Here is a 17,010-nt window from a genome sequence, read left to right on the forward strand (position 1 = left end):
AAGGGAATATATGAATAAGTCGAGAAAATTAGGGGATACTCCTGGCCAATTGAACGATATACACTCGCAATTTATGAATGCGCTATTTTATAGGAAGTGATTTCAGATGAGTAATGAGTTGGTTGGATCGAAATAAGGGTGAGTTTGTGGGTACGTACACGAGCATTACCGAAATTAATGATCCATTTAATTTTTTTCCTCAAGATAATATTATTGTTGAAAATATGGAAAAACGATGGATATGTGTGTGTAACTTTGTTTCGTCCCCGGTATCCCGTCAAGGCAACAGGAAGAAACACTATATACAGCCCAGAATGGCACTCCAGGAGGACTAGTGGCAGTCTGCATTTAGTGAAAGTTTGTGGATGTGGCGAGAACTGGCTACAGGGCATGAAAGTGTGATAGTTTGTAATGAATTTGTTTTTCAGTTATTAAAAAGTGACATAACAAGTGGGAAAATCGGAAGCTAATCGCTTCAGGCATGAAAGTTTTGTGCATTTCTTAGATAGGGATATTTAAGTGGGCATTTGTCTCATTTATTGCTCGTAATGTTTAGACATTTAGTTCGTCAGACTATTCACTTTAGTCTGACATTGCTATTCAAAGTCTTAGATTCCAATAAATCTGTCCTAAGAGAAAATTTTGACCTATTACAATTTGTCAGTAATGGTGCGTTTTCCACCAAGCTTGGTATTACAATAGAATAGTCTATATTACTTTCAAACTTGACGATTCTAGTATAAACTTAAGGGGGTTCCCAGTCAATTTATAAAATTGATATATACAGATATCGTTCTGGAGGGAATTTTGAAGCCTAGGTATCATACAGTAGCAGCCTCGTGATTTTATTCAAATTTTTCGTTTGGGAAGCTTCTTAGAATGGTGAAAGGAATGGCCACTACACTTCCCCCCTTTGCATAAAATGAGGTCAGTTCTGAAAAGTACTAATCGAGACCTTTCGTTCAATGTTAAACATGATTAAGTATATTCGATTGAAAAAAATGTACACACTTCTTTTGCATGTATGGGCGCCCTTCTAAACTAAATGTAGAACGATATTACTCTCCCAATACATGAATCTTCACAGTTGCTACTTTTTGACCTTATTAAAATCGGTTTACTGTCTGCCTGTCTGTTTATCTGTCTGTCACACGCATTTTTCTAGGAGAAGAAGAAAGATGAAAGCAGACATCGGCATGCGTCGGCTTGCCAAACGCCTTAACTGGGGTTCAAAACTTCAAGCGCAAGATGGAAGCCCACTCGACTTTTTGGAAAGAAATTTAATTAGCAGAGCTCAAGAAAAGCTACGCGCGACTATAAATTTTCGAACGGAAAAGGATGATTTACATGGATAACTAAGAAATGAACTCGGAGTAGGGAAGGCTTCTCTTACTTCGGAGGCAGATGCGGCGTGCGGCGGTCCATCCATTTATTTATCGATGCCAAAACATGAAAATCCGTTCAGAAAACGTAGTAGGATAATAAGATCGCCACCAAAAATATGCAGCAGTGGATCGAATCAAAGGAGGACCTCAACTTCCAGCAAAGCTAACACGATTAACGAAACAAAAGGAGAAATCGAACCGCGGAAAAACGAAGCAACCCTGTTCATATGTGACGACGTAGCGAAGATCGCCGCAAATACAATCAAATATATTGCGTTCGCTGATTATACAGCTGATAGATTACGTCGGCCCCAGAAATAATGTGAACCACGCCATCAAAAGCCAGGTGCGGGCCATCAGAGCTTCTAATAATAAATCCCGTGAAGAACTTGACAAGTGTTGTCCAACACTGCCAAGGGAAATGGCTATGGAAAAAGCTACCCAGCGACTGTCCACAGCAAAGGGATCCTAGTCCAAGCTAGACACTAATCAAATTAAAAACGGAGCAATGCGAAGCTGAGAGAATAATTCGGAAATTGCCAAGAAGCTCTAGTGATCACAGCAAAAGAGGGCATGTCTTACGCTGATATTCTCCGTAGGGTAAAGGCAGATCCTGCACTTGAGGAGCTAAGCGACAATGTGACGCGAATTAGGCGAACACAAAAAGGAGGACTGTTATTCGAATTATCGAAGAAGAAGAAGGACCACGAAGACCTACAAAAAAGGCATTGAGGCTTCACTTGGCGAGCCAGTCACCTTCCGCGTTAGTCGACCAATAGTTGTAATAGAAATCAAAAATCTTGACGAAGTTACTACCAAGAAGAAAATTTACGAAGCACTCAGGGACCAATTGAAACTGGAAGACATACAGGAATCGGATGTGAAGAGCATAAGGCGTCAGCTAAGCAACGGTTGTGTGCCGGCAAAGAGTCGTGTGCAGGCTACACGAGTAAATTCCCCTAAAAAAAGTGCTTTAAGTGCCCGGATTCGGATACATGGCGAATGATTGCACTAGCATCATCGACATATCGAAAATGGACCCTCACTGGCTTCTATGGGGGGAAACTAAAGATCGCGATTATAATTATACAACAGGTAGTACCAGGTGTCTAGGCTGCACCGCAAACATGGCTTTGTAAGATCGACGACCTCTACATTCACAGCTGTTATGCCGTACCAAGTATGGCGAGGTCAAAATATTGTAGACTAGTGAGAGACGCCAAAGAGCACAACCCCAAAATGATTGCCGGTGAATTGGACGCCTTGGCAGAGAAGGGGGGGAGGTCACGGAACAAATGAAAGGAGAAGAATCCTACTCGAGGTGTTTTCCTGCCGAAACCTTACCCTAGCTAATGTCGGAAGCGTAAACACGTTTAGGTGCGGGGAGAACTAGGTTGGCCATCAGGATCACTTACGAGGATACATTTAGAGGTTTTGCGGTGCGGACCGAGTTTACAGGAACGGCTGCAGATAAGGCGTCGCAGTTGCCCCAACAAATATATCGGCCCTGCGATGCTTACATGCAAAGTCGTATACACTCTCGAAAGGGGAATTCCAACTGCTGGTGAAACGCTGAAGTAGCGAAATGCCGGATGGATTGCTTGAAGGCCAGAAGGGAAAGTCAACGCCGAAAAAACACGCCGGAATAGTGCCTCGAGTATAAAAACACGTGTAAAAAGTTGCAATGGGCCATCACGAAGAGTAAAAATTATTGCTTCAGGCGAATCTGTAATGAGACAGATTCTGACCCTTGGGGAGATGCGTACAAATCAGTTATGTCGGCAGTAAAAGGTCTCCTTCAATTATGTGTCCCAGATTGCTGCGGGAGGCCGTTTCGACATTGTGTCCTCAAAATTCGGTAATTACATTTCCTACGATCTCACTAAGTGTCAAAGATATGGCTCCAATAACCGCAGACGAAGTCCTGAACGCAGCCAAACGAGTCTGGGTAATACAGCCGAAGATCGAATCCCCAACGAGGCGCTGAAACTGGCAATGAGAATGGCACCAAGAATTTTCACACACGTCTAAAAGTAAATCCTTTCCGTGGAGTTAAAATTACAAAAACTTGTATTGATTCTGAAGCCAGGTAGGCCAATAGGTCAGCCAACATCATACAGACCTACCTGTCTTCTGGAAACAACAGGGAAGGTTCTCGAGCGAATTATATATAACCGGCTATATTGAGCAATTGTTAGTGGTGGTTATTTATCAGATAGGCAGTTTGGTTTCCAAAAGGCTTCGCCAGCGGTTAATGCTACCAAAGTGGTTTTTAAACTAGCCAGGAAAGCTTTTGATGAAGAAAAATAGTGCGCACTGGTGACTCTCGACGTAAAAAACCCATTTAACTCTGCCAGATGGAATCGTATCATTGAAGCACTCATCGCGGCACAAATGCCAAATTATATATTAAGTATAATCTTCGATTACTTCTGACAGCGGAAGTTACTTTACGATTCGGATGAAGGTTCGAAAACATACGATATAAAGGCAGGAGTTGCACAGGGGTGTGTTCAGGACCTCTGCTAACGAACATAATGTATGATGGTGTTCTCTCGCTCCAAGTACCCAAGCAGGCTGTTGTCGTGGGAATCGCAGATTACGTTGGGGTGCCCATAGCATCCGATCACCCTGACAAAGTATAAATTTATGCGAGTGAGGCTATCTGGACTATCAAGTCTTGGCTTCAAGACTTCGGGCTTCAGCTTGCCGAACAGAAAACGGAGCTGGTACTTTTTACGAAGTGACGAAAGCAAAAAACTGTTCAGATCTGCGTCGGCTAACATACCGTTCGCTTCCAGCCATCGTTAAAATGCCGGGGACTAACTTTCGACCCAAAGATCAGTTTTAAACTAAATTTGAAACTCACCAGGCAAAAAGCAGCGACCATCAGCTCGACATTAACAATGATGCTTCCAAATATAGGAGGCCCGAAGCACAGTCTACGATTATTTTTATCCCAATTCATCAGCTTTGCTCTTTTATACGCGGCACTATTGTGAGCATTTGCGATAAAAATTGTAGAAAATCGCAGAAAGTTTCAAGCTGCATATCGGCCAAGGAGAAAGCTCGTGAATGAGCTGCGACCCTCGTTAATAATGGAAATAATTAAGACTTGCTTTTTGCTACTCGCTAGTGTTATTTATTGGTCTTGAAAATACCGATAATCAGAGTATCGTCGTGGCATTCCGGCTAAACTTGTTAGCACTGATGAAGGGAACAACTGGTTCCCCAAATATCGATATTTTCAAGAAAAATAAATAATACCAGCGAATGAAAAAAAGCTAGTCTTAATTATTTCAAATAATTTAATAGCTGGAATAGCGCGAAATTACACTTAGGTAAATGGTAGAAAATCTGGTTAATTATATGGTGAAATCGGAGGCACGAACAGCTAAAAGAAGCAGAATCTTAACGGAGGCGCAGGTACTAGATGCATATCCATGATGGATTTCCTCTAGTCAAAAGCAAAAAAGACGGATAGACGGACCGGTGAGGAGTTTCATCAGGCGCTTCCCTTCGTGTGGATGAGGAAATGCTCACCGGATGAATATGGATATGAATTTGTACACATTCGGAGGCGTGCGTGCATGGACATGTTTAGCATGTTAAGCTCCTCAGGATCGAGAGCCGGATCCGTTTAGGAGAAGCTTAACGATTATGATGTCTCCTCCGATATTCAAGGCGGAAAAAGATCTGTGTCGAAAGAACCCCGTTAATCTCTCGAATCATGCGGAAAGGAGTATGGAGGCTGTGGGACAGAAGTCCGACCTGGAAGAGTCAGTTAGCTTAGAGCCGATGTCAACAGGTACCCGACCGTTGAACTAAGGTTGGACCAAAAGCGCCTAAAAAGAAGAATGAAGAGAATGAAGATCCGCATGGGTATTATGTCCTACGCAGACATACTAAGAAGGGTGAAAACAGAGCCTGATCGCAAAGACTTGGGGGATATGTAAGCAGGATTCTGGGTAATTAAAAAGGGATCTCATGCTCGAGCTCAAACGATCTGAATAGAGCAAAGCCGAAGACTCCCGCAGTCAAGTAAAAATTTATTTGGAGAAAGTATTGCCATGTGCCTCATAAAAATCAGATCCATATACAGTGCGATGACCTAGATGAGTTCATTTCTAAGGCGAAAATTTGCGATTTCCACGACGGATCACAGCTTCAATCATTGATTCTTCTGCCTTTGATTCGGGCGCGGCCCTTGGGGTTCCCTCCCTCCCTCGTCATCCTCTGGCCATAATTTGAAGGATGTCTCTAATGTGTACGAGTTTGCGATGTCAAGGAAGAGGAGACAAGAAGGAAGTCCACAAATTAAAGAAATTACCTAATATTCATGGTAGCGAAAATTTGGAAATGGTAGTGGCATTGATATTGCAAATAAAATATATATATTTCAATTCAGAGAAGCAACAAGAAGAGAAAACAAAAAATTCGCCAATTCTTAAAAGGGGAATCCGACAAAGGACATAAATAATTAAATTGATTAAATTAAAATGATAAGTGAATTTAAATAATAAACTTAAAATCATAACTTCAAAATGAATAATAAAATTAAAAGAGAAATAAAGAAAAACTCACGGTTCCACCCAGAGCTCTGCGTGTTGACATTCGTGTTTATTTCTACAGATAAGTATAAAAATTAGTTGAGGTAAAATTTTATAATATCCAGAAACCTCCCGGTTGTTCTAGTCTATGTACTGCACAGAATTTGGAAGGATGGACGAGTCAAACACTTATTCAATATTGGAGCAGTTTCAAGGCCAGGGTTGTAAAAAAATGCTAGTTTTCGTGTGGATTCTCGGGTGAAAAATAACAAACTCAGGCGATACACTACACCTAATAAAAGGGATGGTTAGCAAGGTCATTGAATCGCAAGTTCACAAGTCTGTAGAGACGACTGAAAAGAGTAAAGCCAAATAACTTATTCTCAAGAGAAACTTTGAAGAACACCGAGTTGCCTAGGGAAGGTAACCAAGGTGCTAGCCAGCGAGAGCTGACTTTAGTGAGTAAAAGTACCACACTATCAAGGCACATGAACCCTCATACAGTAAACGATGGAAAATATGATAGAATAGGAAATTATTGCATTACGTCAGGTAATTTTCTAGGGTGCAAGGAATGATTTTCTTTGTTGCTGCTGAACGTGGTGATCTATTTATAAATGAAGAATTCGTTATATTGAATTCATGTTATCACATACTAGTAACGAAAATCTCACTACTCAATTTTTATAATAATCTATCCTACGAATCCGTTCAATCTTTTACAACCCCCCTGCTTCACAAAATACGCGCTCAATGAAAATGTAGTCCATCCTTTTTTTAAAAGTCATCAAATAAACCTTTAGAGTGCAAAAATGGCTTGCATATAGGATTATTTCAGAATAACGGAAACTGGCTTATTCTATGAATCGTAGGTCATAGCGAGCAATCTGGCTCCCCGCAATCCAAAGTTATAAATATTCCCTCCACATGCCTGCAGGGGAGCTCATGTGCCATTTGAATAATGGAAATTTTCCCACAGCTCCAGTCATCCCCCTTGATCCGAAGCTTACCAATGTGTAAATTCGGAAGTATTTCAACATTGTAAATGCATCCTTTTGAAATCCTTCAAACACATGAATCGGTGCTGACGAGGCTGTGTCTTTAATGAAAGCGGCAAAGCCCTCCCTTCGGGGATTTTCGTTATCACTGCCTTCAGGTGGGATTAAATTTTGCTTTGCTCCAATTTTGGAATCCAACCATTGAACCGGCAACCGTTGAGAGGTTTTTTTACTACTCAGTCCAATATGTCAATGTTTTGAGTGGTGAACGAATAGGTGTCATGTTTAATGTTTGTCTCCACTTTAGGGAAGCTTTTTAAAGAGGGATGAGCTCACGTTTTTTGAACTAGGAAAAAAATCGTGAAAATTTTTACTTTTCAGGAAAACGCTTTAAATTTTCCTGTATCCGTTCTTGTCTATTTTTGACAAACTTTTCGTATTTTGAATGATTCTCTAGGAGCCTAGCCCTATTTTCTCCTAAATTTCTGAGCATCATTTTAGAATTAAGGCGCATTAAAGTATTTCTGACACCGCATGGAACGCTCAAGCAAGTTTGTATATGAATAACCCATCAAGTCATCAAGCTCGGAAGAATGGCTTCTCACTTCATCAACTATTCATTGATAGTCCCGTCGCATCCCACACTCATTGTTCTGAAAATTTCAACAAGAAACCCAACTTTCCCGTTAATTGCTCCTTGCACCAGGTGCATTGCTTACATTGCAAACTTCTTAATGACAAAATATTCATTCATCTCGTCTCCCTGCTAACTTTAATATACGGTTCACTCGGGAAGCAAGGTCCCCGGTAACCCAGATAATATCCATTGTACGACATTGTCACAACTTCATATTAAAACTATGAAAGGGAAACGGTGTCTTCATATTCGAAATAATGATCCATTCTCGTTTCCTTACTTAACTCGGTCTCCATTCCGCAGCGACTGGGCTATTATCATCCCGAGAAAGGAATCGGGAATAAGAATAACTAGTTCCATTCAGGAAAGCACTTTCTACGAAAGGCCGGAGCTGAGAGAGTCCTCGGAACTCATCGAAAGCGACCGAGTATCCAATTCACCGCAAACTTTTCATCTGGATTACGGGTTCGGTTCACGGTTTCTTTTCATACGATAGATGTCTACGGTCTCTCCCATCGCTCATGAATAAAATATGACAAGGGATCCATGATAAATCACTTATGTAAATTCCGGCATAGTCGCGCTCCACAGAGACAGAATGGAGAGCCAGGAGTGCTGGAACGAGTGGCACTAAAGTGGACAGGGTGGGCAATACATTCGGGACTAGGTCTTTGTTTGAATTAGGATTCAAGGGCATTCCGTCTGAATTTCCATACTATAATGGGATAAGGAAGCAGTTTTTTTCTGTCCTTAACGTAATACAATTAATTCTCGAGTAGATAGAAAGAAAATGATGACGCCTTTGACTAAGGCCGAAATGGGAATACGTAAGGCTACGGGGATCACAACGTGAAAGGAAGATGATGGAGACTCTTTCTTCCGCTGGTATTTTGCATATTGTCAAGGCGGTGATATGAGACTTTCCACTTTATAATGAGAGATGTTAATTTAGGTCATCTCAAAGGCTAGAAGTAATATAAATTTTATGAGACCTATGAAATTCTTAAAGCGCTGTGGCGCCATCCAGGGGGAAGTCTCTTTTGTGATCTAATCTTCTGGATGTTATCCTATTTAATATTGCAAGCAGGTAATATGCTCGTAATGCCCTACTTTCATCCTCATTTCAACAAGAAGTTTTTGTAAAATATTGAACAATTTTCACTCAAATGTTACTCGTACAAAGGGCGATTACTCCTTCTAGTCTTCTGTTGACTCTGATGTAAAAGACACTGGGTTCGCGTTTACAATTAGTGCTGTGCAAGATAAGATATCGCTGGAGCTGTGAAAAATGAATAGTCCTGCCTGTACCACGGTCATCGAAAATGTCTTTGAAAGTGCACCCAGCTAGGAATAGGAATAGGTGGTGCCTTGTTAATAGCGCCGGTTATTAATCTGTTAAGTTCACTTAAGGCACAAACTAACTATATTATTACTTTATTAACTATCTCAATTACAAAAATAATTGCCGTATTATTTAATAACGATAAAACGAAAAAATGTTTAGATTCTCCCTCCTTTCTCCACTCTCTACTGACTCTGTTTCTCCACTGACATCGAAAAACAATTTTCGCTGTCAAAAATTGTTTTTCGATGTCATGATCAACGCGATTGGTAATTGCGTGCATTCGACACGTAACTTGCTCGCTCTGCCACAATACTCCATACCACCTGGAACCAAAGGGGGTTTCAGCGAGGAACCAGACGTACAGCTTCCTCAACTCAGCTGCCTCAAGTCAAAATGGAAGTCTCTCTCCCTGGCTGCATTTTCTTCCTGGAAGAACGGCTTGAGCCGGGCCAAGGAAGTTAACCGGCTTCTGGGAGGCATCGCTTCTAATTAGAACTTTCGTGCAGGATTTGGAATTCCTGGGCACGTGTGATTGGCGGCTTCAGAACTGCGTTCTTGAGCAGACGCAAGAAACCGGTGGTTTTGAGTCCCGATCTAATCCCGAGTACAATGTCGCTGGGTAGTCTCAAGTTTCCCCTGTATACCGACTCCGCGAGCCACGCGGCAAATTCCTCACGATTGACTGTCGGGAGACCAAGTAGAACGAGTAACAGAACTTGCGATCTGAAAGGGTAGTCTTGGGTCATTATAGCGGCTTTGAGCGTTTAGACACGTTTAGAACGTCGGAAGTGGACTGGCTAATAAAGCTCAATTACCGAGATGGCGAGGAGGCACTTTGTTGGCCTTTTGTTTCAAACCAAAAATGAGTGGCTTATGGTCCTGCCTTAAAGGAAATACGGCTTTGGTTTTCGGGCCCGGCTTGAATAGTCTTTGGAAAAGGCAAGCTCAAAATCGCTTGCACTTTGGCTGGGTCCGGTTTGATGCCTTCGGGGGCAATCAGGTGACCAAGGAATCTCTTACCTATGGTTGTTAGAATTTGCATTTCCCAACATTGAGTACTAGACCGGCCTCAAGGAGACGTTGAAAATGCACTGAACGTATTCTAAATACTTAAAATCAGTGGAAGACGCGACAGAAAATCACATAAATATACAAAACAGATGTGGAGTGGATGATATTCTGAAAGGTTTGCATCGCATTGAACAATTTAAAAGTCATCCTAGTGAACTATTGCCATTTTCGGAATGTTTTAGAAGCAACAGTTATTTAATTGTATGTCTTGACAAAGTCCAAAGTCGAGAAAATACGGCAGTTTACGATAGAGTGCGCAAAATCGTGAATGAGTGGAATGAGATAGCGGTTTCGAATCGTCTGGACATTAAGGTGTCTGCAATCGCCATAAGGTCTCTCTTCGCCATTGGGTTTAGGGACCATGAGAAGTGGCGAAGATCAGCAATTGTCTGAAGGTCTGCAGAGACCCTAGTCATGAAGTTCATTTAATCCTTTCCGCGCAACTCCGAGCTTCTGCGGTGGTAAAACACGCACCTTACAGAAAGAAAGCAGGCAGCATTATGCTTATTGAACTTAGAGAGACTACACGGGGTAGTAATGCTGCCGTATTTTTGAAGAGGCACGTGTATACTTGGGTTATCAACGTCTTCAAAAACAATAGAAAGAGGGTGAGATTCTGTCTGATGACTTAAGGGGTGCCCGAATAGCTGAGTGGTTAGGGCACAAGGCTGTCGTACGGAAGGTCGCGTTTCAAATGTCACTAGTGACAGTGGAATTTGTATCATGATTTGACGTCGGATATCAGTCAACTCAGCTGTGAATGAGTACCTGAGTCAAATCAGGGTAATAAGCTCGGGCGAGTGCAATGCTGACCACATTACCTCATATAGGGTATTGTAATCCTGTAGAGTACTGTTACGGTCTGGAACGAAGTGCTATAACACACTTCAAGGCCCTGATATAATTGAATTGTTGCGCCAACGATTATTATTATTAGTATGGGAAGTTGTGGGGTCAATGACGACCTGTTATGTAGATCCACTAGCAATTCGTAGTTACACAGAAAATCCGCGCCTAAGAGAAGAATGTTGATTTCCGCATTAATCCAGCTCTAAGAAAACGCTCGTCGAAGTCCTAAACTCAGGTCTACCTGCCTGTAGTTACACGTGTGGGTTGACGAAGAATTTGCTGTTAATGACCGGATACGGGAAGAACCGACCACAACCAAGCGTGGAAGAAATAGTCCCTGCAATTCATCGGGTAGAGAGTCATAAGTTGCCAGGAGCCAATGGAATTACAGCTGAATTGGTTAAATATGGAGGTGACCAACTACACCCATGCAGTTCATCAATTGATGACTGCAATGAGGCGCCTTCAGCGCCTGTATCGACCAGTTGCGCCGGCTCAAGGGTCGTAAATTGCGGGGCGACGTGGTTCTGCACTTCGGGTAGCCGTCACTTTTTTTATGTATCGGATAAATAACTCCCGTCCTCTTCCCCGGGGAACCACCGCCAAGTATTTCGTCGCGAGGTGGATATGCATCTAGTCTCTCCCTTTGTTTTAGGGCATTCAGTAATAAATCGGTCAGCTGATACAGGACAGTTTCTGTTGACTGTCCTGCCCGATAAGCGTGTTAATATGGGTGTAGTGGATTACACATTGGAAAGTTAGTTTTATTTTGACCTCCTTCACCGTCTGTAGTATGAATGATGTTGAGCAAATTAATCTGGAAAACGCTTTCAAAATAAATACCAATTTTTATCACCTTTTGAAGAGATCCTGAGATAACTTCAAGGTTTCTTTGGAGTAGTGCTGGAAAAATGCCATCTACTCCAGGCCATTTCAGTGGTAAAAATATTTCTTTTTCGAGCGTATCCCTTTTGCTAACTTCCAATTTAACTTTTTCCGCTAGCTGTTAGCGGTTGCGAGCAGAATATTGCTGCCTTCCGCGGTGGGGTAGGACCTAGCGAAATTTTGGTACCTTTGCCAATCCGCGTTTTTTTGCCTGGATGCAGAATTTTCTGACGTCTGTTCTTATTCTGGCTAGGTTTCTGTTCCACCAGGGTACAACCATTAATGAAGTCATCAACTAACTTAACCAGACAGCTGGCCTCATATGCGTCAATGACGACTTTGTCCAGGTCTTACTCCACTGTTACCAGTTCCTGTTCGGTCCTGATATATCCGCCTCCCATCTTTTCTCTTGGGTTTTTTTAATATTTGTTTCACTTCAGAGTTGCTCTTAGTGTCGAATATGGTTTCTATGATCCACTGTAAATTGCTGATCCGATTACCCGATCCCTAGTTATGCCTAGTATCTTTTGTATAGTGCTGATCGCGTATGTTGGGTTTATTATATATTTCTATCTTATTGTTAAGGATACATTCAAGAAGACCCTAACCTCTTCGATTGGTGTTGCTCCTTTCCCAGATTTTGTGGTGTATCTTAGCGTTGCAGCCAAGATGAGGTCGTAGTGTCTTTATCTCAAAGAACAGAAAATAATTATGGTATTTTTTTTACTGAATATGGCACTTTTATTCATTATCATCACCACCGGCGCAACCACCGGTATCCGGTCTAGGCCTGCCTTAATAAGGAACTCCAGACATCCCGGTTTTGCAAAGAGTCCACCAATTTGATATCACTAAAAGCTGTCTGGCGTCCTTGCCTACAACATCGTTTAATCTTAGGCAGGGTCTGGCGCGTCTTCTTTTTCTACCATAGATGCGACGGTGGTATATCATCCAAAGCCCATGTCGACAGTTCTGTTCGCTTCCAGCCTGACAATTGTGGTTTAGGTTTAGGGTCCTAAGCCATATTCCATTTGCGTCCCACACTCCACCAATATAAAACCTGATCGAAAAGGTATGCCGGTTAACACGCGCTCCCCACTCTATCCCTGGTTCCCGCCTTCTCCGCTGATATATCCGAGAGTACCTCTATCTTGGGATCGCATTTGTTGTTGAAGGCTTAGGTTTGCCCAGAGCCTCCTTAAGGGTCTCTTCTGGTTTCAGACGTTCCTTCAAGTAGTACGCTAGCCTAGCTAGCCAATGTGCATAGTTTGGACAACACCCTAAATTGGCAAAAAGTGTTCGACCCTTCAGTCCAGATGCGTAGCGTTTTGGTAATATTAGGGTCACCTCGTACATGGTTTGGATACCACCATCCAGTAACATCCTGGTAGACGAGAGTATTGGCTCCTTGAGAGCTACATATCAACTCCAGGGGGATAGGTAAACTGCCAGGGTACTGTATTTTTCGTTAGTCCATCCTGCAATTCAATATTTGACACCTAATCATGGGACTCCCCTTATCTTAAAAGGCGACTCCCACTTTTAGGCTAGCAACTTGGAAATTTCGAAAAATAATATAAGTGACAGCTAAGAGAAGCAAAATCAATACGCTCGTCATTTTGATGAGAGAGGAGCAGAATTCAGCCTGATCTTCAGAGCCAGGCAGTAGCATTTATGAAGGATAGCATCTTCCCTAAAGCAGTGCAGTCGCAAGATAAATGACTGATAATGACTGCTAATTATCTGGAATGCCCCTTCCGCGTAGAGCACTCCAAATACACTCCCTGTTCACACTATCGACAGTTTTCTCGAAATCGTGGAAGAGCAGACACAGCGAAGATCTCGACTCCGTGCACTGTTCTAAAATGATCCATAGGGTGTTGAAGCGCATTGACATGCAATAAGATCCGGGCCGGGACCGAGCCTGCTCTCTTTCGATCAAGCTTTCGAGATGTTCTTTGAAGGGTTCCAGAATTATTTTAGCATAATAACTATATTATCTTATCAATGGCACTTTCTGGAAAAGGTCTCTTATTCCCAAGATTTCCGTATTCCATCCAAAAGAGGAGGAACCTCATCGAATGTGAAACGGTTAGGAATCTACCATGGTGTTATTTCCACCTCCTCAGAGCTCGTTATCGTGGATGAAAAGTCAATCGTTATGGTCCTTCACAGGACCATCGTAGGATTTGCGATCCTATGCAAGCTCTTTGTGATACAGTATTCACTTCTGCAATCATTGTGTTCTGCGGCATCTTCCGCCTCCTTGACCAGGGCAATAGCATATTGTCTCTTGACAGGGCGTTCACTACGCTGAATCTCTCGGGATTTGATCGATATTTTCAGGCGGGTTACTCAATATATCTGCTGCTCGATCAGCAAGATAGCGCTCCCCACAGCTGGATCATACAAGGGGTCAATGTTAAACTTGAGGGGTTGAGGCTCTCAGCTTTGGGAGAAGTGGAGGAGACAATTTTTATATCTACCGCTGGTTACGAATTGACCAATGACGAGGCGGTGGAAGTTGTCGCCCGAAGCAGTAATGATGAGAGATTTGTGGATTTCTGCAGCTTCCGCTACTTCGCCATTAGTGGTATATTATTTGTGAACAGAGGTTGCCATATGGGTGGTTGGGTTTCACCTGATCAGTGGTTAATCCGCTCTCGCTATTCTGTTTAAATTTTGGAAGTGTAATTAGTTCAATATCAGCATTAAGTTGAGATCGCTCTCTCTCGCTAATGTTCTCTCTATACTGTTATATGGGAGTGGCATAAAAATGTAGCCGCCACTGTTACTCAGAAGCCCTAAGCTTTCATCAGCTTATGTCTGCGTCATGTCATCGAGGTATTCTGGCCTGAGACAATGGAAAATAAGAACTTGACAGTAAATGGAATATATATTGAGAAAAAAAAAGTTATGTCATGCGCTGGAGCCTACTACCCCACGATGACCGATGGGTCATCCTCGAACTGACAGCGATTGCATGTAGGTATTGGTGACGCGTTATGCACCAATGAACAAAGGGATTAAAGAGGTCTCTAAGTCTATTGTCCACTTTACGGTATACTTACTGGAAACCTTTCTTAGAAGTTATTCCAGATAGTAATGATTCCGACGGAGGACGAAAGTCCAATGGTCTCAAAACTTTTGGTCGGCATGGTCAGACTCAAACCATTCTTTAGGATTATTGACCTACGAAAGGAAGTTATTGAGCCTTTTGTTTTAGCTCAGAGCAAGTTATCCAGCTGAACGCGTAACAAATAACTGCATATAAGTCTTTAATTAATTTTAATTGAAAGGTGGAATGGCTTGATTATTTATGTTTGAAGTGGTATATCTACATATTAAATTCTTACCAGCAGTGTTGATTCTATTTCTTCTATAGCGAGTCCTGAGTCTATTGTGGCTTTCTTCTGTCGGTTTGTTTGAAAAAGTTCATGGAAATTATCGTACCGCAGTGAAGTTCTATACATAGGTATCTCATTTGTTCCACGTGGATAAGCTCCGCATTGTGCCGGTGCTCATAAAATGTTTTCCATGTAATCAAACGTTTACCACAAGTACATGAAAACCAACTGCTAGGGAAGTAATAGCTCTGAAAAAATTAGCATTACCGCAGAAATCTGCTTGCCTATCTTGAGTTTGCAGTTATATTTTTTCCGAGAATGAGTTACATCTCATTTAACAATGTGTTAACGTTCATGAACATTACTTACATTTTTGCTCTCACATTGAACAGTTTTCCAGACTACCTCAAAGGATCTCGTCTAGAGGATAGGAGGAAACGAAAATTAATTCTTAAAATTCACGAAAATGTTGTTCACTGTCGCATACCTAATTAAGAAATATGGTATTTGGTTTGCTCGCATACATCCTGCACCACCACGAGCGGTTCCATCAACCCTTCGCCTGTCGGCCCTAACAACTCAGGACGCTGCCTTGGAGCGTACAGCGCTTAAGTTGAATAACGTAATTAAATTTCTCGGCGTAACGACCGTCGTTAATTTGCTTCCAGCTAACAAAATTCCTGTGTACAAATTTTAAGGGGTTTTATGGTGCGAAGTATTTCGCCATGGGGACTGGTTTGGTGTGCGGATGGGGGTCGTCCTAGTCGATATGTGTATCTGCGAGAGAAAAGGCTAATTGAAAACCGTGTGGTACTAAACTTTGAAATTAAGATGAGTGTAGTATTGCGATTTTTCATTTTTATTCGTTACAGCACCCTTGAGACTAGGAAGTCGGTAAACAGCTGGATGTTCTTCATTTCTAGCAGATCTCGGTGGAGTGTCTATCGGGAACCCTGGGGATGGGAAGTGGTTTTGTAACCAAAATTTTGCTTAAGGGGGAGCCGGTAGTTTGAAACATGCTGTCTAGCATATTTGGAAACGTTGAATCGGTTTGTGACTTGGAGATTATGGGAACTGTTGTTTTACTGACACTGAGTTTTCATAGATCAATATATTTAATTTTTGAAGACCTTCTTCCCACTTTGCGGAAGCATCATAAGTTGTGAAACATTGGGTGGCTTGCAGTTGAGGGAGGGGAGGGGTCCCCATACATGCAAAAGAGAGGTTTAATTTTTCTTGCAATTAAATATAGTTATGTGGGGTATCAAATGGAAGGTCTCAGTTTCTATCTTCCGAAGCCGGTCTTAGTTTTGACATTTGTTGAAAAGGTGGGGAGTGCGGGGCGTCGAAAGTGATCATTACTTTCACGGACCCATACTCAGAAACTACTTGACCGAAAAATCTCAAGAAAATCAAGAGGATGCCATTATATCGGCTAGGTTCCCAAATATCCTACCTTACTGAAACATCATACTGATATCTGTTTAAATGGAGTGAATAATAATATAGTGTCCGGATAGCTGAGTGGTTAGAGCACAAGGCTGTCGGAAGATCGCGGTTCAAATCTCGCTGGCGACAGTGGGATTTGTATCGTGATTTGACGTCGGATACCAGTCGACTCAGCTGTGAATGAGTACTTGAGTCAAATCAGGGTAATAATCTCGGGCGAGCGTAATGCTGACCACATTGCCTCCTACAGTGTACTGTAGTATACCGTTACGGTCTTGAATGAAGTGCTCTAACACACTGCAAGGCCCTGATCCAATATGGATTGTTGTGCCAACGATTATTATTATTATTTCCGAGTTATCACAATCTCGGCAGATGCCGGATTTTACCTAATACTAGCACTAAGTGCCAAGCATTTAGGCTCGGACGATCCTACCTACTTAAAAACTAAAGGGGCACGGGTGGTGGTGGCCGGTGGTAGGTCAGTGGGAGAA

Source organism: Hermetia illucens, chromosome 1 (genome assembly GCF_905115235.1).
Source record: "Hermetia illucens chromosome 1, iHerIll2.2.curated.20191125, whole genome shotgun sequence".
Taxonomy (NCBI): domain Eukaryota; kingdom Metazoa; phylum Arthropoda; class Insecta; order Diptera; family Stratiomyidae; genus Hermetia; species Hermetia illucens.